Source organism: Sipha flava, unplaced genomic scaffold (genome assembly GCF_003268045.1).
Source record: "Sipha flava isolate LNK unplaced genomic scaffold, YSA_version1 110_pilon_pilon, whole genome shotgun sequence".
Classification (NCBI taxonomy): domain Eukaryota; kingdom Metazoa; phylum Arthropoda; class Insecta; order Hemiptera; family Aphididae; genus Sipha; species Sipha flava.
The window spans coordinates 1,628,176-1,651,776 of NW_020271727.1; the positions used below are offsets into that span (position 1 = coordinate 1,628,176).

At 42.7% G+C, this 23,601-nt stretch overlaps 1 protein-coding gene across 1 annotated transcript in view; it reads left to right on the forward strand.

Annotated features, from left to right (window-relative positions):
* Positions 1 to 1,544: 1,544 nt before the first annotated feature.
* Positions 1,545 to 23,601, forward strand: part of LOC112688235 (transcription factor hamlet-like) — a gene marked incomplete at its 3' end in the record, with an annotated part of 37,793 nt that continues 15,736 nt past the window's right edge. The window contains 2 exon segments of the mRNA XM_025561338.1: positions 1,545 to 1,633; positions 4,313 to 4,408.

A 23,601-nucleotide genomic window follows, 5' to 3' on the forward strand; every position in this document is an offset into this window, starting at 1 on the left:
CAGTTTGTATAAAATAATACGTTTTATATGAATATAAGACATTCAAAGAAAGTTAATACATATAAGTGTATAAGCTACATATATGTTACATGCGTTTATGCAACCACCTACTCAATTTATAAAATATATCAGTTGAATAATTAATACACGACGATCGAATTGATTTCGATTTCTTTTATGGAAAACTATAAAATTTAAATTAATTTGAATTGATGCTATAGTTGTTGAACAAATATTTATAGAAGAAATTACGTTTGTCAACACTTTCGGTTTAAAATAAAAATCACTTTTTAGTCGTTTGGCTCGAGCGTTGAAGTCTCCGGTTTTCGTGTTTCGTAAATAAATAAAACTGGACTATATCATTTATAAAATATATAACATAATGTAATGTAATAACCAACTACATCAAGTATATTTAAACACGTCTCGTCGTGTTATGTAATATTCTTATTTTATAGATACCCCGCAGTAACACGTATAAAATCGACACCGGTCGCCCCTCAAATTTCGTACCTTAGCGACATTGGTTCGATCATGGCCTTGGGTATCGACATTACCTTAAACGAAAGAAAGATGTCTAAATACGTACGTATGCATAGTTGATTGAAAATCGATATTGAAAACTATATATTTAACGATGATATTTTATCATATTATACGTATTGCATTTAAACACTTTTAGATATGACACAACGATGATAATAAAATTTTTTTCTTTTTTTATCGTCTTGTAAAATCATAATAGGTATACCAAATGATTAATTATGATTTTTCAATGTCTCTAATTAAAACGAAAAAACATTCGTATTATAATCATTATCAATCATCGAAATGCATGTTATTATTATATTTACTCGTACATTGTCTTGGATAATACATATTGTCCGATTTTATTTGAAACAAAATCGTTTACACCGTATATGATTCCCGACGGTCCGAAAACGAACACATTTCGAATGAGTGTAATAACATCGATAAATTATATTTTCGCGTCCGTTACGAGTTCGTGGTTTAATCATTATATCGGTCACACTTAGTCTTAATTAACAAAATGCAACAATATTTTCTTCGGGCACCTCAATGCTGCCGGTCCCATCTTCAGTGAACGATTTACCAACAGTTCAATAACAGCATTCGTACGTCGGCGTTCTTCGCATTAGTGCGCGCACAGAATTTAACAAGATATACGTACGTTTTAAAATATCTCGAGCACGACCACGCGTGTACAATAGCATAATGAAACGTTCACGCAATCGCCGACGGGTTCTTGCTGTTATAATCGTTCGACGGTTTAGCGACAATACGATATTGATGTTACAACACGTGCAGTAGGTATCAATTAGACTCGACTCATCTGTTCTGCGCCGCGGTCGCACACCGATAAATCTAATCGTTAACAGGAAAAAAAAAAAACACCCGACGAGGGCCCCGTCAACATCAATTAGCCGGTCTCTAGGTACAGCAGGCTGTATGTGTAATACTACTGGCATTTTTCTCTTCTACTACTGCACGGCCGGGCGGTACAACGAACGGCAGCGGTGGCTGCGGCGACAGCGAATTCGTATACGTATATTAGATCACGTACACGCGTCCGGACGGTTAATATTCACAAACGTACGCACGCGAGACGCAGGTAATGGAAAAATACATTAGCATCCGTAGATCTATAACGCGCGCACACTCGCGTGTAATGCATACGAACAAAACATGTTATTACGGATTTCGGTATGTATCTCATGACCCACATTGTGTTCGCGTTGGATTACGATAGTGCGACGATGGTAGACAGAACGGTGGTTTTTTTTCTTTATTTTCTATACCGATCTTTCACCACCCGGCGAGATTACGATTACGTCGACGGTACCGTGTGCTATTGCTCCCTTACAGATTTGCGAACAATCGTATGACACGGGTCCGTTCGTCGGTCTAAAGAAAATACGCGTCAGCTGCCAGCACAGAAGTTTCCGATGACGGCAGTCATCGTCTCGTTTATGTTCGGTACATTTACTGCGGTTAGGAATAATATACACGCGCGTTTAAAACAATACGTTTTTCGTATGCATTATTTTATGCACGATTCTCTGACCTTAGCCTTTACGTTATTGTGCGCACTCTGCGATATTGCGGTCCTCGAAAAACTCTCAGATGGACGAGGAGACGGAACGTATTTGAACACTCGCTTCGTGTTCTCTCGAATTTCGGGTAAAAATATAAACTAGGTGTACGGACACGCGTCCGTTGATCACGCGTTATTTACTTTGCGGTCGAAAACCAGACGAGTGGATTAAATACATAAGTTTGCCTACAGTTGCAGATTTAAGGCGGGCGAAAAGAGTATACCCTTGAATAAGATTATTTTCTAACGCTGTTGCTGTTGTAACATGTCGTAACGAACAAGTTCGCCTCTCGTGTCCGTACACTAATACTTCTGGATCCTATCGCGCCTACAGCGAGTTTGCGGCGATCAATGCAACGCGATACGCATGCATAAATATATAGGTTGACGGAAAACCCGTCCGGATATTGGAAAACCGCAAAGCCGTGTACGGATACTGCTGCGGCCGAATGCGTACATGTAAATATATTATAATAATATGTAGAACCACATTTACGACGATATTCGTTACGTCGAGCTTTGGCCTGGTCCGAGGAAAACGAATATTTGTTCTCGAAACCAGTTTCCACGCATATAATATTGTAACACCGCAGCAGTTGACGGCGCTAAGCTAATCCACGCGGAACGGGCGGGAAAATATGTTGAAAAATGTAAATCGTAGCCGCGGCGTCCAAGTGCTCAATGAGTGCGTACGACATAGGCGCAACTAGAGTAAAAAATCTGTGGCGGGATACAGCCCTCCTACCAAAACTTAAAATAACCTGTAGATAAGCCCTACTCTTATTTACCGTGTTAATATATTTTAGATTCTGAGCCGAATTGGATTTATTGCAACGTGTTTTTTGTTTGTATGTGACACTACTGTGAGTTAAGTGTGCTGCATGCGGTATGTCATATATAACATGGAATATTTATGGGGGGTTAAGCCTCACCCTCAGCCCCCCTAGTTGCGCTTATGGTGTACGCGTATTGCGGGTAGCGGCCGACGCGATGACATAATTCGAGCACGTCAGTAGTACCTTCGATCGGCGTCATCATAATCATCACGAACGCAAAACTCTCACGGGTGCCAAAGGTAACGGTAATGACGACCGTAATTATAAGTGTACGTTGGATAATTTGATCGTATGGAGGGGAAAAAAAACGCTAAGCCTCCGAAACAAGCAATTAATACATCGTAGGTGGGACGTGTGTTCGTTAAATTAATCTTTGACGGCAACGACCCGCGAGCGCTGCTGATGCTACTTCTGCTGCTGCCGGTAATGCCGCAATTGTTTCTCTCGGCGCACTCGCATATTTTTCGTAATCTTATTTACTATCGTTCGATGTGCGCACCGGCCGCTCCGCTGTGAATTGTAATTATTTTTTTTTTTCCGCACACGTATTATCCGTAGCACGCCGCCGTCCCGTCAATCCGATTTTTGTTCGATTATTATTCTTTTTTTATTATTATTTTTTACACACACGCGCGCTTTCTATGCAAAGTGAAATTGTTCATCATCGTCGCGCGCACGCGGTGTCCAAAATTGGATCGATTAAAAACGGTCAAGCGAATAACGACGGCGAAAGCAGATTCTCCGAGACCGATACACATACACTACCGCACATGCACGCACGTATAGAACAATTTCACCGATTCACAATGTACCTACTATACTTACGGCACTTACATTTTTGCTATGCATTTTTTTCTTCTTCTTAATTCAATTAAAAACGATAATTCTCTTCACCTCCGTTACGCGCCGTCGAATTCCGCTTTCGACCCGGTTCATTTACGCGCGCGCGGCGAACATTCCTTTTGTCATAACACCGGGGCCAAATCGGATCACAAATCAATACGCTCTCTCGAAACCAAATATTTGTAGAGATGTCTTACCAGTGATTTGAACGCCGCCGCCGCCACTCCGTCGACTGTATTCCACTTGCCAATGGTTCTCGCACGCATGTACTGCAATAGTATCGGTGATGCTGAGGCAGATCGTCTCGTACATTATACATTATGGCTAATTAACGACATTCAAACGTAACATTATAATCCGTCTCGTTTACATAATATTCCCACGATGACATATCATATGTATATATATATATATTATCATAAATTTGAATTCGATTTTTTTTTCTGCTCTTTTATTCTCTAATCGCTTTATTATGTTCGTTTATAGCTTGAATTGATTTTTATTTTTATGGTTACAGATATATACATATAATTCGTATTTCTTGCCTGCTTCTCGGAGGTTGTCGAAGATTCAGCTCCAGACCTCGACGGTCCATAGATGATCTACTAATCAGGTATGCAAAACACACAAAAACATTAAAAAAATAGGATTTTTTATGTGGAATAATACTGCGGGCTACAAAAATTAAAGCATAGAAATACGTAGTGGTATTCTGTATCATTATCATAATGCGCTGTTATTAAAATATTATCAATAACCCCGAGGGGTCTTCGATCACACGTTTTTTAAGTAGGTATAATTACATAAATAAATTTACTATAAGATTTAGTGGTTTTTATTTTATATTTTAAATATTATTATATTTTGGTTTCATCGTAAACGGCTCTACACATCGTTACTGATCCCAATCGATGATACAGCGAATCGAGTTTTTCTTATTGTTTTACTGTAGTTTACTTATTTTTTCTTTCCAATAAATAATCATTTTGTTTATTATTATTCACTCGCGTCGTTCTAATTCATGATTTAATCACACATATTGCATTTTAATATTCAGAATAATTATGTATAATATAATATAAAAATATGACCTATTTTTCATTTTTATATTAAAATGGTCCATAATACAATAATAGGTACCATTTTTTTTTTGTATTCTTGAAATTTGTGTCACAAAATATAATATGATTTTTTTTTTTTTTTTAAGATATATTTATATATGTTTTTTTAAAAACCTGTAGTATTGCAATAGATGTTCAATAATTTTGATAAATTAATTTGTCTCACTCGAATCGCTATGCGATTATTCACGGAAGTACTTATTATGGCGTATATATATTATTAGCCTTAAGTATTTAAGGCTACGTAGAAGTATGCTTTCATCGTTTAATATTCCAGAACAATGGATTGTTAACGATTAAGAGTGCAAATCGTGAACGATATAATAATTGTTATACATTAAAGGATTAAAGCTGAAAACTTAACGATTTTTTAATCTTACCCGGCACATGTTGTGTGTTGTACACCATCCGAACCACGGTGCAGGTTGCGTCGCGTTAACGGGCTCGTGAAATATTAAACCACAAACAGTGCCTCGAACATTGTGTGTTATAATGTTATCATTACGTTTTCGGGTTCCTCTCGGCACGGTATACATATCATGTTGTTAACACGTACTCGTACAATCTACGACCGAAGCGAAATTAACGATACACACGATACACATCCAGTGCGTTATTTTCACTCGTCCGTCTCGTAACACTACGATATTTATTGATATCAAATATCGCGTGCTCGCTATAATATGTTTGTGCGCAAGAGCTGTCACATACGTCGTAAAATACATTCGATCGCGTACGCAATACATTATGTTCGGCTTGCATTTTAATAAGCTAATTATTATCGTACCCGTCTACTGCTCATCCCCGTTTGAAATTCCGCCGCCACCGTCGATGACGACGATGATGTGCGATTGCGTTACGGCGTGTATGTTAATGAACACGATCGGTAATTGCCGGTGTTGCTGCCGCGGTACAGCCACGAACTAATGTTGTGCGGCAGCTTTTAGGTCGGTGTTACATTATCGTACGTACATCACGGACAAAATGTATAAGTACGCACATGGAATTATAATAATATGTATATTACACGTATTATGCACGTAATGTGTGTGTGTGTGTGTGTGTGTGTGTGTGCGTACACGGTCAACCACATGTGTAAAGATAATATGCATGTTTAGGAGGTGTACCAGATATTATTATTATTATTATTATTATTGTTATTATTATTATTGAACCACGCGTGCTAATGGAGTTCAAATACGATGCGAGCGGGTATAGCGCGGGTTACCGGATACCATACTTGGTTACTCCCCGGCGAATATAATTATAACCGGGTACGCTATCCAGCTCCATGCGTGAGTTGAGTTAGCACGTCGGTAAATCGACGATAGTTTTATATATATATATATATATATATATATAACTAACCTTCTTTAATGATGATAAACGTTATGTATATAATAATATGTAGACAATTTTGTCACAAAATATGCGAAAATAGCCTGAACCTTTAGCTATACCCAATAAAATATATAGATGTAATATTATGTAATGAATATTAAAATTATGTTTACAAAGTTTCTCACAAAGCATATAATATATCAAATTAACGAAAATATTCGACGTTTTTCTATACTAGCATCATTTAGTCGTACTAATCGCAGAAGTACGAGAAACAATAGCGACAGCTTTTGATGATATCATCGACAGTAAATAATTATTCTTATAATTGTCAATATCGCACATCTTCACGACGGGAGACGTATGCCCAAAAAGATCATATTATTGTTCTACGGACGAGGCTACATAAGATATAGTGTGCAGTTGCTACGTGCATGTTTAGCGGGCTGTAGCTCTTCTAAACCTTCTGATGAACCGAGGACATCCAGTATTATGATATTACGTGTAAAGTCGCGAAATCCTAACATAGGATTATAGGTTAGGTTTTTGTTTTTTATTCGACGATTGTTTTCAATTACGATATAATTATAGTAACTCGTAAAAACCGCAGTCGAGATGCAGCAGAGAAGAACCTAGGTTTTTCAAACGGTATAAAAATGTTACGTAAAAACGTGATTCGAACGCATAAAAATTGGAACTCCGGTGTCGCGCACGTTCGCGAGTGAGAGAAGAAAGTGGTCGGTTGCAGATAAAATGTCTGCAGTATATGTTGTGTGTGTGTGCGCGCGTGTGCGGTTAAATGTCCGTTGGCATTAGGCTCGGGACTTATATAGAAAAAGCCAAACTGGGGCACGTCAAGGTTGTCGTTCGACAATAATAATAATCACCCTGTCAACCCCTTCCGTCCACTGTCACCATCCGGCCGTGTATCAACATGCAAATGCACTTACCGCACGCGCCCGTCGATCCAGTTACTGGTGCACCGGAGGAGGATGCTGCACGTGCATCTCGTATATATACATGCACAGGAATGCACCGCTGCACGCGCCTGGCAACGTTCCTGCGAACCTGCCCCGTAGTTTTTACTTTTTTTTTTGCGCGCGCCCGTACACGTCCGCTTGTGCTTTATATAATTATATATACGTCGCGTCCGCCGTGTACACAATAAATGAAAAAAAAAAAAAAAAGGGAAACGCGCTCGACGCGATAGTGAACTATATAAATATACATATATGACGAGATAAAAAATAAGCGTGCACGGTCTGTGTAAAACCTACGAAAAACAAAACAAAAAAAAAAAAAAATTCGCAAGCGTTCCGGTTCAAATAAAAGCATCCAAAAATAGTTTGTATTATACGGTTTACAAGTTCGAATATTGAATCTTGTTCGCGATCGCGATAAATCTGGATGTTGTTATAACACATAAAAAAAACTATTATCCTTTTCCCATATAAAATTATGAACACTGATTAGATCGATATTCTTTTAGTTTTAATTGAATATAATGGATATACCTACAATTATCTACACACTATTACGGGCGAATATATGAAAACGGAGAGCAAAATAAAACTAGATATCGCCGAAACGTGCGTTGATTAATGAATTAAATATATTGGAAATAAAATCGATTAACTTATACGACGCGTTTAAGTGCGATGTCGAATATTGTCACTATCGTCAACGCGATCGCGGTCGTAAAACACACTTACCAAAATGTTGTCCGGTCTCTGATCTAAATTAGTCGGACTGGACAGAACGTGTTTATTCTCACATTTCTATAATATTATTCATACTCGAATCATTATAACACGCGCGTGCACGCACACAGTGCACTCACGTATTAATGTTACTGTGTCGTATCACGCAAATAATGATGCACCAGCACAATACATTTATGTTTCAATATTACATACGTGTATCGTTTCGAACATAAGTGTATAGCCGTTGTTTGAGAATGCGATTGTATATTCGATCGGAATAATTCAATTGTACGCATCTCGTTAAACATTTTTTCTTAATTAAATCAGCATCGAATGCCAAGAATAAAATTCCGTTCGCGTTTATTATAATTTTTATTTCGTGTGTTCATAATATATATATATATATATATATTTATAAAATACGTATCATGTTGTTGTACGTACACGTATCGCCTTACGACGATTATTATGTCGGCGGAACACTCTCTCCTGGCAATGATGCAATTCGTACAGCGGCGGTAATCTATTACTAATAGTCCGATCGGCAAATAAATAATAACCCCCGATACATTCGGGGCTCGGCGTATGTGAGTGTTTCGGGCACGTCGTTTTCTCGGCCCGCCGTCCTTTGAGCAAGATCTTTGAGATTACAATGTACCGTTTTGCAATCGTCTTCGCTACGAGTTCGCGTTGAGCACACCGCGCGAAAACGTCTCGAAATCGGAAACCCCATCATTGTACCGCGGTAAACCGATGCGGCAACGGTCTTTCCGAATCTCCTAGGTGGAGCGTAATAAACGCTGTGCGTCTGCATCTCAATACAACCAATAACGGTAATGCCTACGAATACGAAAACGTCGTGATACGACCGCGACGTTAACGCGCGAGCGGCACCGTATGAACGTAAAATTCATGGCGCGATATCGTTTTTGTGTTGTCGGGCGCGAGCCTCGCCCTATTACCGTCTTGAAATATTACACCGGCGCATTACGGTTCATCGTTTCATTACGGTGCGAGTGCCCCGCGTACATTATCCGCGCACTTAACACCGTCGCCCGCTACGTAATAGCTGCAATTTAACGCGCACGCACATACAATATACCGATTACACATTATACACGGCCGGTATATACATACGAGTACTTATTATCGTTGTTGTACTCCGTGTCCTATGATATTTTCCGTAGTAACCCGCGTGCGCAGGACGGTACTGGAAACGCGAAACGAGAACGCGCGCGTAGCCGAAACCGCGGCAACCTTTTTGACTCCCGAGGCCGGTCGCAAGGAACGCGAAGCGTCGGGTGTGCGCGCACGCAACCAGACCGAGACAAAGACGCGTTAGACGATTTGTACGCGCGCACAAACGTATGTATCGTTTGACGGACCGACGCATAGACGTCACTAAGGGGTATCGATGGGTATCTTCGGTAACCCAAAATAAGTTATAGATTTTAAAAATATGTTCGAAGTTTATTATTCAATCGTGTACGAATACAGACCGTTTACTACTGTGGATGTATCGAAAATAATTACATTTTGTGATAAGTCCAATACGGACGAGAAGACCAGTGTACACACTATCCGTCGTACCAAGATTTATGAAGAACGGCTAGCCAGTTAAGCCAGTAAGCCAGTTATCATGTTAAACCAAATGTGTTTTTTAACTTCCTAAAAATAAACTTTGCCGCACCAAAATTTGGACTTTAGTAACGCACACGGACCGACGCCCACCGCGCGCAGCGGCGTCGCGGTACATCCGTTGCTAACAGCTTCAACGCGTTGATATCACTGCAGTTCTCTACGGTAAAACCGTTCTTAGACGACGTGAACGACGTGTTGCACGTTCTGATCGGCGGCTAATCGAACGTGTTACGTGGCGTCGTAACTGCCGCGCGCGCGCGAATCGTCGCTCGGAGACCGCAGCTTTCGTGCGAAAAATCTGCGAGTCGTCGAGTGGCCGTCATTACTGCTATCCAAAGACACGGCCGGCGGACACGAGACCGGACGAAGATTATTGTACGGGAAGGAAAACGATTCTTTATGATTGATTTACGCGCGAACGAGCGTTCGGATGACACGGGTATATTATACTGTGCAATATACGACACGGGATCGAACGAGAACACGTGGCACGTACAGAACGTGTGTTCGTACGCAGGTGCGCGACAGGGAAAGAAAAGAAACTTAACCGTTTACGCGACAACAATTATTGTTATTGTTATTGTCGAGTTTGTTCTTGCGCGCGAGCGGGTTGGGTAACGTGCACGACGGAAGCACATGCAAAACGGAAGACGGACGATGACGCGCGTGTAGACTTTATTTATTTATTTTGCTCCGGTGAAAGTCGACGGAAATTATTCATTCTAGACAGCAGTGCAGTGCGGTAAAGCGCGGTTAAACAATGTTCGCGGGCGACGGACTAGAGATCAGTGATCGGCTCCGGCCGCTGCAGTGGCCCAGTTTCGGAGTTTCGCGGAACATTTTCAACCGGACCGTGTGCGGCGGCGGTGGCGGCGATCGACGTGTGCCGAGAACAACCGTGCCGCCACCACTTGTAAATAAAATTATAAATTATCCTTATCGGTTGGACGAAGAGAAAAAGAGAAGAAGAAAAAAAAAATCGCATCCGAGAGCCAATATTGCGTATATTATGCGCCTGTACCGAGAGGAAAATAAAAAATAATAAAAAATAATTACTCCGCCACTGCCGACCTGTTTCGAGCCTCCGGGATGCTCGCGGACTCCGGGTCGTCTGAGCACCCGGTCAATCCGGTATTCGTACACGTATACATACGCGTAATAATATCATGTACCTGTAGTTTGTTATATATATATATATATATATCCGTGCTCTCCACCTCGACCACCGCGTTCACCGAAAACATACATCGACTCCGATGTAGTCCGATTATCTCCAAAGAATATCAATGGCCTCGGGGACGCTGAAAGTTGCGCACCACCGCTCGAACATATTATTCCGCGTTTGCTTGCCTGAGCCGTATGTGTGTGTCGGCTGCTTTCCTATTGTTCTCTCTCTCTTTCTGCATAACGTGAATAACCACCGTTATAAATAAGATTTTTTTTTTTTGCTACGGCCAACTGTTTTACCTGTGCACGAAATATCTACAAAGTTTCACCGTCCGCAGATGTATATGATGTTGTTCAATATTTACAGATGTACGTCTACGTTGTGTTACGAAGGAATAATTACAATCGAGATGCTCTATGGATTTAATGCACAGAATTACGGAATGCCTAAGCAGTCGAACCGTTGTCGACAAAACGGCCGTTTTGACGGATTACGACGCATAGGACGTGCGACATGCACAGCGCTATGATATTGTCTTTAGCTATTTGGCTTTCGAAATAATCGGTTTTCACGTCCGACAATGACGTCCAAAACGTCGATTCATTTTCTTCTTTTTTATTTATAATACGATTGCACCCCCACGGGTTTAGCCCACGTTGTGACCTAGCGTATGTACACTTGCACGCGCACACGCACACCCGCACACATACACACACACACACACACACACACACACACACACACACACACACACACACACACACACACACACACACACACACACACACACACACACACACACACACACACACACACACACACACACACACACACAAAAACATACACGTATACTATATAGTGACGCAATGACGGCGTCGTTAAAAATGTTTTCGGTCGTTCAAAATGCGTTTAGGTAGATCATTAGGTGCGTCCGCCGCTGTGCGAACAACGGCCCCGTCGATGAGGATCATCGTCTCGTCCGTGACCCGGATACCACGGTACCGTGGTGAACAAGCGCACCAAAAACGATTCAAAATCCGTTTCAAAACCGAAAAAATCCATTAGCCGTGGGTATACACTACGTAGTAACTATATATATATATATTTATATATATATGTTGACTACGACGACGACGACGACGACGACGTGAGCCGTGACACGGTTATTTCATTTGATTTTTTTTTTTACTCTGCACGCTCAATAGGATGCCACCTATTGGCGGCTGTCAATCACCCTCCGCGGTATAATCGCATCGCGACTATTAATCCAGCGAAATATCGATATCTCGAGGTTCGTAGGCATAAACGTGCGTATACAACTGTCTGAGAAATCGTGAACCAGGAAAAAAATAACTAATCCCAAGGTCTCGGTGCCGACGTGGGCAACGCGTAGTCGATGTTTTCGGCTGTGCCGATTCGAAACGGCAGTACACTCGTACACAAAAACAATTTTCGCCAACAAATAACGAAGGATTCGTGTTGATTTTGTACGATGACCCGTTTCCCCGTAGTGTTTCACCATCAAGTTTCACGACATTGGATTTAGCGGTGAAAAGGACGATATTTCCAAGCGTGATCCCCCCGGCGGCAGGTACAGATTCGTTGTGCGCCGACGAGAGGTGCGCGCGCGCCAGACATTCACGGATTGCTTCACAAAGCGAAGAGCTGCAGGATCAAAAACGAAGACCGATCGGCGAAACGCGATATAATGTTCAAGTTAAACGTCTGCAACTCCTATTCGCATTCCCCGAGCAAAGTATTTTATCTCTCTATCTGTTTTCAAAGGACAAGCAACATCGACGGGTGAGAAAGCGAGTACGGGTGAGTTTTTTCTTCATTGGAAATCATCGACATCCGATTGATGAAGCCACGATAGCATCAACGGCGGCTGCGGACGGTCGTTGTCAGAGGCCCTGCGCTGTTATTCATGCTTTATTCTGCTCCTCTAAGGAGACGGTCATAAAATCTCACGATCATCGCGATGACTTCTCTCCGTGGCAGCAGTAGTCATACAGTGATAGTATTAGTGGAGTATATTTAACGCGCGCTGCGATATTCCCGTATGCGACCAAAAACCGTGCGAATTCCATTCCATTGTCGTGTTTATGGGGAAAAGTTACACGGTCGTTGTGCGCGATAACGAGCTCGTTTAATATCGAATCGATTGGACCGTATAATATTACAAGTCGAACGGCAGTTTACGTACACCACGAGTAAACTATCTCGTGCGGACGGACGGCAAACCGACCGACCGATCGACCGACGGACGACTACGGACGGTACGACACGGAAACACATCTATGTACACGTAATGGATTCCGGAGCATTGACATCGCACGCGCACTTGCATACACCGCGTATTATTATAATGATGTGTTGTTACCTACAGTCGCGCGCGCGCACGTTAATCTAATGTATTCGTACCGCGACTCCGGTCCGAAGATTTGTCACCGGGTCGCTGCTATATTACACGGTTCGTCGTGAAAATAATCCCACGACGACGCGACTTCCGAAAACACATCCGAACGGATGTTACGTAATTACAGCCGGCGACCGGACCGCTATTTTTATTATTTGTATTATTGTTATTATTATTGTTGTAGCGATTGTTATGCATCGAGTCCGCAGATGTAAACGAAACGATAATAATAATTGTTGTGCCCGACCCGGCTGCGTATAAAATTATAAATCGGTAAATCACATAACGCGGCGGCTGCTGGTGCCGATAATATCGCCGCGTACATTATTCAAATCGCATTCGGATTTCACGTGCGCTCTCGTGCGTATAATCGGCCACCGATCGACGTACACTCGTATAAGCCGTACGCACGCGCGCACGTATACGTACAGAAAATAATGTATACGTTCGCGGTGAGATAAACAGAGAAAAGTTCCGTTTACCGTTATCCGAAATCGAACATTACCTGCGCTCTTACGTCGTACGTACACATACGGTTATACTTGTCGCGTACGCCCGGTAGCCAACACAGGATAAACAACCGTTGTCGCCGTTCGTCGCGCTGTGTGCGGCGGCGAAGGAGCTCGTGCGCGCGTCCGACTTTTGCCCCGTTCCGTATGGTTCATCGTTATTGTCGCCATTGTCTCTTGACCGTTTCGGTTTTCGTTATGTTGTTCCGTTGTTTTTCTCATTTTTTTTCCATTGTTAATGATCGGCCGCCGCCGCCACCGGCCCCGTGCTTTCACCGGAGGAGATGTTGCGGCGGCGGCGGCGAAGTGCGCGTGCGCGCCCGCAAAACACGCGGCGTGTGCTCGGGAGATCGTGACGCCGCCGCCGCCGCCGCGTCACTGGCGCGTGTGCGAGTCGCATGTTCGAGACGAACGCGCTGCGCATGGTCCGATTCCGCACGTGAATAGAACGCGCATTCTTACACGGACTCGTGCCCTCACGACCACGGTATACCTGGGTAGCCGCGTGTGCCGTTCGTGTGCTCGCCCGTAATCCATCACCGGCGAGAAAAAAAAAATTGGATTTTCAAAACAATATTATCCTAACACGACGCGCGCGTTTAAGGCGCGACCGTTGTCGAACCGTTATCGGTATCGTCAAATAGGAACCTAACCTAACCTAACCAAGCGGCATCCGAACGCGTCGGCCAGTCCACCGCTTTCGACGGACGAGCGTTGCGCGCGTTTCGGATCGCGCGACGGTGGCGATCTGATGGGTCGCGAATTGCGCGAAACCCGTTCGGATCCGTTTCGAATCGTATTGTACTTGTCGAAACGTAAGCGATGCCGCCGCGTCGAACAACCAACACGGGTTACGCGAATAACTGTACGGCCGCAGCAGCATGTCGACCGGACCCATTGATATGAGAATACGATTATGCGTCCGTGATAAGTCCGTAAGAGGCGTCCGGGATAACGAATTTTTACAATAGCCATCGACGACCGTACGCGTAGCTGTTGTATCTACTTACAACTATTAGATTAATCCGCGTCGCCGCGTTATCGTGTGTTCGTCAGAGGAATGCGCAACCGGTAATGCGATATTCTTTTTTAATAGATTTTTAATTCATTACCGTTTCGCTACGTGTAGACACTCGTATCGTGTACATCACAACGATAGTGCACTATTCAATTGCCGTTAACGTTTTTGAACGCTTCGCCGACGCCTTTACAACACACACACACACACACACACACACACGTAGTCCGCCCTTAAACAGATTATGATTAATGTACGTGTAACGTCAAGTGTGCGTGAGATAATAGTAACTACATTCAGCAACTACATTCAGTCGACGGTATTCTTCTTCTTAACCGATGGAATACCGAGTTGACTTGTCCATTTTTGGGACCGATTCTTCTTAATGAAATATATTCATACAACTTTACTTAAATATTTACGTAGCGTTTTAGCTCTATATAGAGAATAAAACGAATCACGTAAAAATTGGAGCGCAGGCCATATTCGATTCCCGTACGTTGCGCCGAACGGCAACTATTTGCGAGAGCGCAGAAATTATCACTTATAATAACAGTAACAACAGTAGTAAATCCTACAGGAGTTGAAACTGCCATAGAAGGATTAAACTTTATTCGTACGCGAGTACATTATACAGCTCCGTTTCCATTAACACGATGGGGTAGTGTTAGAAATTCCTTCGAGTTATTTTAATCGTCCACACACCGTTTTATCTGTTCGGTCACGCAACAATATATAATGACGGCAATAATGTTGGAATCCGAGTCGAGTTATTCGTCGTCGGCGTACCGCCGGCCGAAAAATCGCGTTCATATTTTCGAAAACGATTTTATCTCTCGAAAATGTCGCGCGCGTTGATGTCGAAGTGGTCTCGTAGATCGCGCGTACCTGTAGTCGCGTTGCCGTCGGACGCTGAACGGAGTACAACATTGAAATTCATACAACTTCGAAGGGCAAATAATAATTGATATTTTTCTTTACGGCTCGTAAATATACGCGTGTACACATGAAATGCCGATCGATACACCTGTGTACACGTGTATAGTGTTATTTTCTCCGATCGATGCCGCCGATAAGACATTCCCTTCTTCCGATCGCGTACCCGAGGAATATTACGTTATCAAACGTATCGTTAGACTTCTTGTACGCGTGTGCAATAAAATCACCGGCGGTGCATTGCGACACCCGCGGTCTAACCGTTTAAATCACATTATGTCTGCGCTCGTTACCCGCTGGCTAATTTGTATGCGGCGGCAGTACCGGAATGTTCAGGCGCACATGACGGATACAACGGACTTGGTCGTAATAGTTATTATAATCTTTTTTCAGCAGCTGGACGGTCGTATTGTGTTCGTGGACTTTTGCAACTCGTTGTTTTGCGACCGACTTGGTAATTAAAAACGAAAAAAATAAAAAAATTATACGACAAAAATGATAATATTATTTTGTTCCCATTGTCTCGAATCTGTACGATTTATTACACGTCGTAAAAATTATCCGTACACTAAAGCAGTAGTAATAGTAGTAGTAGTAGTAGCTATATTGAAGTGGTATTACGGTGTTATATTAGTTGCGCATACGGTCTCACGTCGTCTGTACACGCATACAATCCGTTCGGTACCACAGAGGCAATGCGACACATGCGTACAAATTAATATAAAAAAAGATATATAAATGCGAGTAGATGGATTGAAAGGGAAAGAGAGAGAGGATGTGTCAAAACGTGTAGCTATATTTCTGCTGATCTCGTTTCCAGACCGTTGTACCGCAGAAGTAGCGGGAGACACATGCATTTCATACGTATTGGGTGTACGATATGAATAATAACACGTTAAAAAAAAAAAAAAAAAACTGTGGTGATAATAATAATAATAATAATGTAATAAACTCGAAGGTAAACCGGGGTTAGCATGTTGTGTGTGTTCGTCTTCCCGCATCTGCTGCTCCATTTAAGACCGCTCAAGGTCGGCAGGTTGATCTTCAAACCGTGAACGCGAGGTGTATTTACACTTTACACTCTGGAAAACCGTCTCAAGGACGGATGGTGGCGATATCGCGAGCGTACACACGTATCGCCAAGGTTCGTAAAATGTCGTTCACTATATTTTATACATATTATTTTTATCGGTAATCGCTTACCCGCGGGGCGGCACCGTTCAAGGGTTTGTACGGTTTAATTACGGTGCGCGAAGCCATCGATGGTGAAAAAAAAATGAACAAACCAACAACAACGTTTTTCTGCGATCGAGAAATCGACGAAGGAATTCGCGTTACCTATATCTTGGTACACGTACGCGTATTCAATATTATGTGACTAATGCAAGTGACGAAATCGAGAGATATGGGTTAAGAGAAGAGGAGCGCGACGATAAACAGTAATACGAAAAGAGAGAAAAAAAAATGACATACGAAAACAATGTGCATGCCGTACACGCAGATACACGAAGAGATATTGTTCGAAGTTTTCACGGTCCGTCAAGCGTGGCGTAAAAAGAAAAAAAACAAACCCGACGGTTTTATACGTTATAAATCCTTTCATCGTGCTTTCTCACTTGTCGTATCCGTATAGTCGTCTTCGGGACACTGTTGTGCGTGCGGTGTACGCACACCGTTCAAAAACTGTAATACGTTCAATGCGCGTAACTACTGCTGTGGCTCGTTTACACCGCAACGGTAATGCGACTACGTCGGGTTCGTTTGCACACGGACGCGTAAGGCTGTACTCGTACACCGAAATTCGCGAATATCATGAAAATATAAAAAAAAAAAAAAAAAACCGAAAACCAATTATTCGTTTGGAAAGCAGCACGTCGCGTCGGTAAATCATTCTTAACGCGTTTAAAATAATTATACGATTTATAATAATAACGTACGTATTATATACAAACATATCGTGTGTACGTGTGTATGTGTAAGACAAACGCACAATGATTTTTTTTTTCTCGTGTTCCGTTTACGGTGTAAAACGTTAATTGTTATTATAACGTCGCGTGCAATCAGCCGAGACGATTTCGCCGGACGAGAGGACGCAGCTGTGGAACGCGAAGCCCTTCCGTAGAGACTCTCGTACGTGCATTTCGGTCTTGAGATAATGTTAATACGCGTCGTACTGCTCTATGTTTGCGAATATATGGCCCGAGACCTGTTGCGTGTTTTCGCGTTATAATACGTATTATCGTTATCGCAGAAAACGAAAATCGCAAAACGAAAATATTTTGTACAATCGCACAGTGTAACAATGAGTCAAGATTACACTTATGCATGTAATTACTATACGTACATAATAATCGTAACAGAAGACCTTGCCCGATCTTAATGAATTGGATGACGAGTTCGAAACTTTTACTCGTCCGGTCAGCGAACGTACAGTATAATATTTTATTACAAAGCGTGTAGCCGATAATTATACTGCTTTTACCGTAAACGTCGACGACGATGACTGCAACGGCGACGACGGCGCGTTACGATATTTTAATAATAATCACTGTAATAATAGTGACGATTTGCAATATTATAATCTCGTCGATCATACAGCAGCGCGTTAACACCTATGTGCGAATGTAATTATTATTTTAAAACGAGAACAACGCTACGTTATCCCGTGTATAAAATAAGCTTAGGTGTACAAAATAATACAGAAAAACTATAGTCCGAGGATGCGAATCGAAAACAAAACGAATGTACTTACGCGTTACGTTACCGGTCTTCATTGCACCAAACGAGAGCGGTCAAAACGGTCATCGTAGAGTTGAAAACTGCTGAAAATCCTCAGTCCTCCGTCAAACAGATCGTACGGAAACGCAGCAGCGTTATTGTTTTGAAACATGAAACATTGTAAGACGCACTCGTTGCAAGTATTATAATATTACGTAAGCGAATGCATTTGGATCGCTAAAAACGGTTCGTTTTGGAAAGTCGACCGGACTCTCGCATAACTTTTACAATATAACATATACCATGACCATGTGTGCAACCATCGCGGTGTTTGAGAGTTCGGCCGAGCTTTTTTAGGAGTCTTCGAGTGGGCGGTCTTGCACAACAGCTAAGAGAACCAGTCAGACTCGATAAGACGCTTGTGAGAACGGTTTGTTCACACTTTCCATCCGTAGGTACAATAATAATTGCTCTACATGATGTTACCAACTTTATACGCATATACACACATATATATATATATATAGTGTGATTTATATACTTATAGTTATGGGTATATACTTTCGTATAGGAGAATCATGTGAGCTATGTTACATATACATATATATATATGTGTGTGTGTGTGTGTGTATACGAGTACCATATATACCTAACGACGTACGTGTGTATAAAACAATAATTATTTATATTTAACACGCATGTTAAACAAACATAAACATAATTATAGAAAAAAAAACTGGTTGTGCGGCGACAATTTACGCGTGGTTGTAGGACAAGCCAGCTCAATATTATTGTACATTATACACGACGCGATATTTACGCACTCGCTTATAGAGTGTGTGTGTATGTGTACGTGTCTTTTTTTTTATAATACGCGTCGGTCGTTGTTAGAAATTGCAATGTCTACAGAACTGGAATCGGTACGCTCGGCAACGATGAAAGGCGACGAGCGCAGGACGACGAACTTATTATTAGAATATTAAATCATGTTATCGCGGTTGTTAAATCCAAGGTAGGACCTTTTCGTGTGCGTTTTCGACGACCCGAGCCGTGTGTTAATACGCACGCGTATACCCTAGATTCGGGACTGGAAGCGCATCTCGGTCCATCTCCTTCCGACCAGTTTAAACATCTGACGGAAGAGGGGCATAATATTTAAAATTATATTAATTATATTGCACGTGTTTGATAACCACATTTTAATGGAGTGAGTAGGCTGTAGATCAAGGGAAAACGTATAAAATCATGACCGGGCAGGCGAGCGCACTTGGGCCATCAGCAGGATCTGTCTAATACACATCGTACACTATATTAATACAACGCGCAGGGTTAATTAACGCTCGAGTGGTGACCTGCGACGACAAGCCACAGCGAATCCGGTTGCATCTGGTACCTATGGACTTTGTATTTTACCACGTTCACCTACACCCACATACACACACTCGTGTATATATATATATATATATACATATATAATTATTATTATTGTATAATTCACTCTTATTATCGTATTCGCACACACACGTGCATAAATCTATGTGTACGTTACAAAAATGTTTTTAATTTTTTTTCGCGAATTTTCTTTTCTTACACGAACTGCTGCTATAAACCTCTCGACTAACCTTGTTAGGACGGTGACGATAAGACCTTCGGTTATGTATTTAGTGTAACGCAAAATCACGGTGGGTGAATAAAATTGGTAGTCTTCGTTGTTCCGACGGCTATCACAAAATGATCATCCATCCGATGCACCACGAATTACACGAGAGCGCGGACGAACGAACGGTGCCGAATCGATTAGCCGATAAATGTGTGCGATAATGACCGCGGACCTGTGGCGTTGTGTGATTCGAATGAAAGCGGTTTCTGGAGATCAGGACGGAATATTTTTAGTCGAGAACGGTAAAGATCGATGAAATCCGAACGAACGCGCACGGTCTCAATGGACGCGAGAAATTCGAAGCGGACAAAATGAACGAGAAAACATCGTAGAGACGGTACGGACGGATAGTGCCGTTTTTGTTAATCGGTTGAGAAAGCGGAGAGGAAGAAGAAAATCATCGGGGTCCGAGCGGCCTTCGCCCGAACACGGCGATCGGTATTTTCAATCGTACCGCTCACGCTGCCGGTTCCCCTAGATCGGGGACGCGGTCGCGAACAGATGATCTTAAAAAAAAAGAACAAAAGAGCGTGATCCACTATTTGAAAAGATAAGTACGAAAGGTTATCATGAGATACTTAAAGAGATATTAAAATGTTTATAGTCCTTATTTTGAGGATTATAAATTTGGCGGATGTTTAGCAACACATTAAATCAAAGCTTCGTCTTCGACCGGTCGTCCTCCGCGTCGTCACCTCGGCCGGGCGATTTGCGCTCCACGAGTATGACAGTAGCCGCACGACGCCGCCAACGATATAATATATATTGTACCGTCTCGTACGATCATTTTTTTTTTTTTTTCCGGCACGTTTCACGACCATCGTTGCGTTCGTTCGCGGTGCGTCGAAAACGTCAGCGGCGGCGACGGCAAACGACCGGTGGTCTGCACATATATTAACGACGATCGGCCGCGGTAACGCGCGTGAAACGCGTATCGGCCGCGTGCGCGACGCACGGTAGGCGTTGGCTAACGAGATAAATTGTCCGCGCGCGCTCGCGCCAACGAAACGGCGTTCACGTATGACGATATGGTACGCGCGTATCATGGCGGTATTGCATTTCAAACCGCGCGCGCACGCGTGGAACGTGTATTTTTCGTACATCATATTAATCAGTGGCGTGTACAAAAAATTATTTTCTGGTGGGGCTACTATGGACAGGGTTAAATTACCACTTCTATCTGAGAATTTCCAACAAAACACAGTAGGCACTTATCTACATTACGTTTACAAAATGTCCCAAAACGATTTGACGTTGGACGCAAATTCTAAATAAGCATAAAGCACCATTAAAGTATAACATACGTTTAAAATGATTTTTAAGTTTTTCAATACATTTCGGGGGGGGGGGGTAGAGGGGCTGTAGCCCACTAGCCTCTCTCCCGCCCTGTGTACGCAACCGATATGAACACGATACGGGTAAACGCGCGCGTGAGAGAAACGAAACGAAGAAACGCTCGCACCGCTGACACCGAAATTTCAATGCGCGAGCGCGTCATCCGCGCAGCTGCAACCTCCCGTAGCGTCACCGCGGTCCGTCGTGTAATAATAATAACAGTAATTACTAATAATTATCATACTGCTTAAGAAGCGTTCGTTTACCGTCCGTACGAAAACGCTCATGTTCGGTTTATTAATTGATATTTATACCGCGTGAAAAATAAAATTAATTGCATCGAGAGACGGTCGCGTTTAATCGTCGCGACGAACGGTGTACACAACAGATACTTTTACATGTACCACGACGACGTGTATCTCGTTATACTGTTGGATCTCGTAAATCCCGGTTGGCAAGATATAAAATAAAAATAAAAATAGAGTGAGATTTTTAAAAATCTACAAAATGGCTTAGAACGAAAAGGATTTGAAAACAACTGCTTTTAAGATAAATAATAAATAATCAGAATCACATCGTTTTGAAAATAGCTTTGCGCAGTAACGATGACGAACACATTTCGATCGATACTTTCGCCGATCCAGTTTCGACACATGTAACGAATGACGATGCGTGCGAGAGACGTTACTGCAGCTGCGGCAATAGTTGTTGCAACACTCGTATCGCATTTATTTCCGTCCAGTTCTTCTGATATATATATATATATATATATATTTGTCTTATCATCGGTAAGACGACAAACGATGAAAAAAAAAAAAAAAAACCGCGTCGGAAAGTACTTTTGTCGCATGCTTTGGACTGAACAGAAGTAGAGGAACGGGGACTGTAACTGCAACAGCAGAAACAGCAGCAAGTACGGGACGAAGCCTTCCGCGAAAAAAAATTAACGCGGCGGATTAAATATTGAAAAAACAACGACACGATATTAGAACGACGTGAACATCATAACACGTACAAATTTTCGTGCGTGTATGTTTGTGCGAGCGGGTACACGTTAAAAACCCGTTTTACGTGTGTAAATATGTACCTAAGTATAATACGAAACGGTGTCGTTGATGCCGAACCGCGTAGCGCCGGCGACGACGAACGATCGATTCGCTCCGACCACGACGACGGCGACGATAACGACGACGACACCGAATACGTGTTATACGGTATTACGAAAAAAGGATCGAACAGCAGCACCGGCGGTTGTTATTAAAGTATTTATGCACTGCAGGCCCGACGGCGCGTTTCGAGCAACACGCCGGTAACGCTGATTTGACAGCGATCCGACTGGCGGCTGTAATTTTTCGATTTTCAACACTCGCATTTTTTTTCTCTCTCCCGACGTCGTAATACACGTTTCCGAGCACCTCCACGCGCACCAATGCAACGCGATACTACGCGAAAACGCATTATAAATCGGACGATAAAATTACGTACACCATCTGCCGTCTATCGGTAGGTACTTCGCGTGCGGCGGATCGCTCTCTAAACGTCAGTCTTGAAGACGCGTTCGACGTGTGCGTTTCGTGAAATTAGTCGGAAGAAATCCGGTCTCGAAAAGCGATTACGCGCGCGCGCGCACCGACCATTAATATTCCAACACTGCGACGATGACGGGCAACTGGTCTGACGCGCATGTAATCGGAATACTTATTCAACCCTCGTGGGACCTGTATGCGAACGAATTTATAATACACGGGTATGCTTAAGATGAACACCCGACGACTTAGCGTTCAATCCCGCGGCCGGCCGGAGAAAGAAGCGCGTGCTTGTAAATAAATGATTTAAAAATCGTATGTACACAGGACACTCGCCGTGCGCTCCGTCGGTGCGTTAGCGGTTTTTTTTCCGCGCGGAATACGAGTGTGAAATTCAAATCTTCCGCGGGGTATATGCGATGTATATACCATGGTACGAGCAATATATTACACGCGGACGGACCGTCGGTCAAGAGCTCCGTTGCGCCATTATACGATATAACGGGGCTCGAAGATTTCGCGGTACCCACACGCATAACGCAATAAAATATATAAAGAAACCAGGAGCAGGATGAGGTTATATGTCCTTTTGTGTCGCGGAGCGTTCATTAGCGCCTCCACCTCCGCCGCGTTTTCCATAATAAACGTGCGGTTTCCACGTTTACGCGACATGTTTATGCGCGATAAATATGTACGACGGCGGCGCAAAAA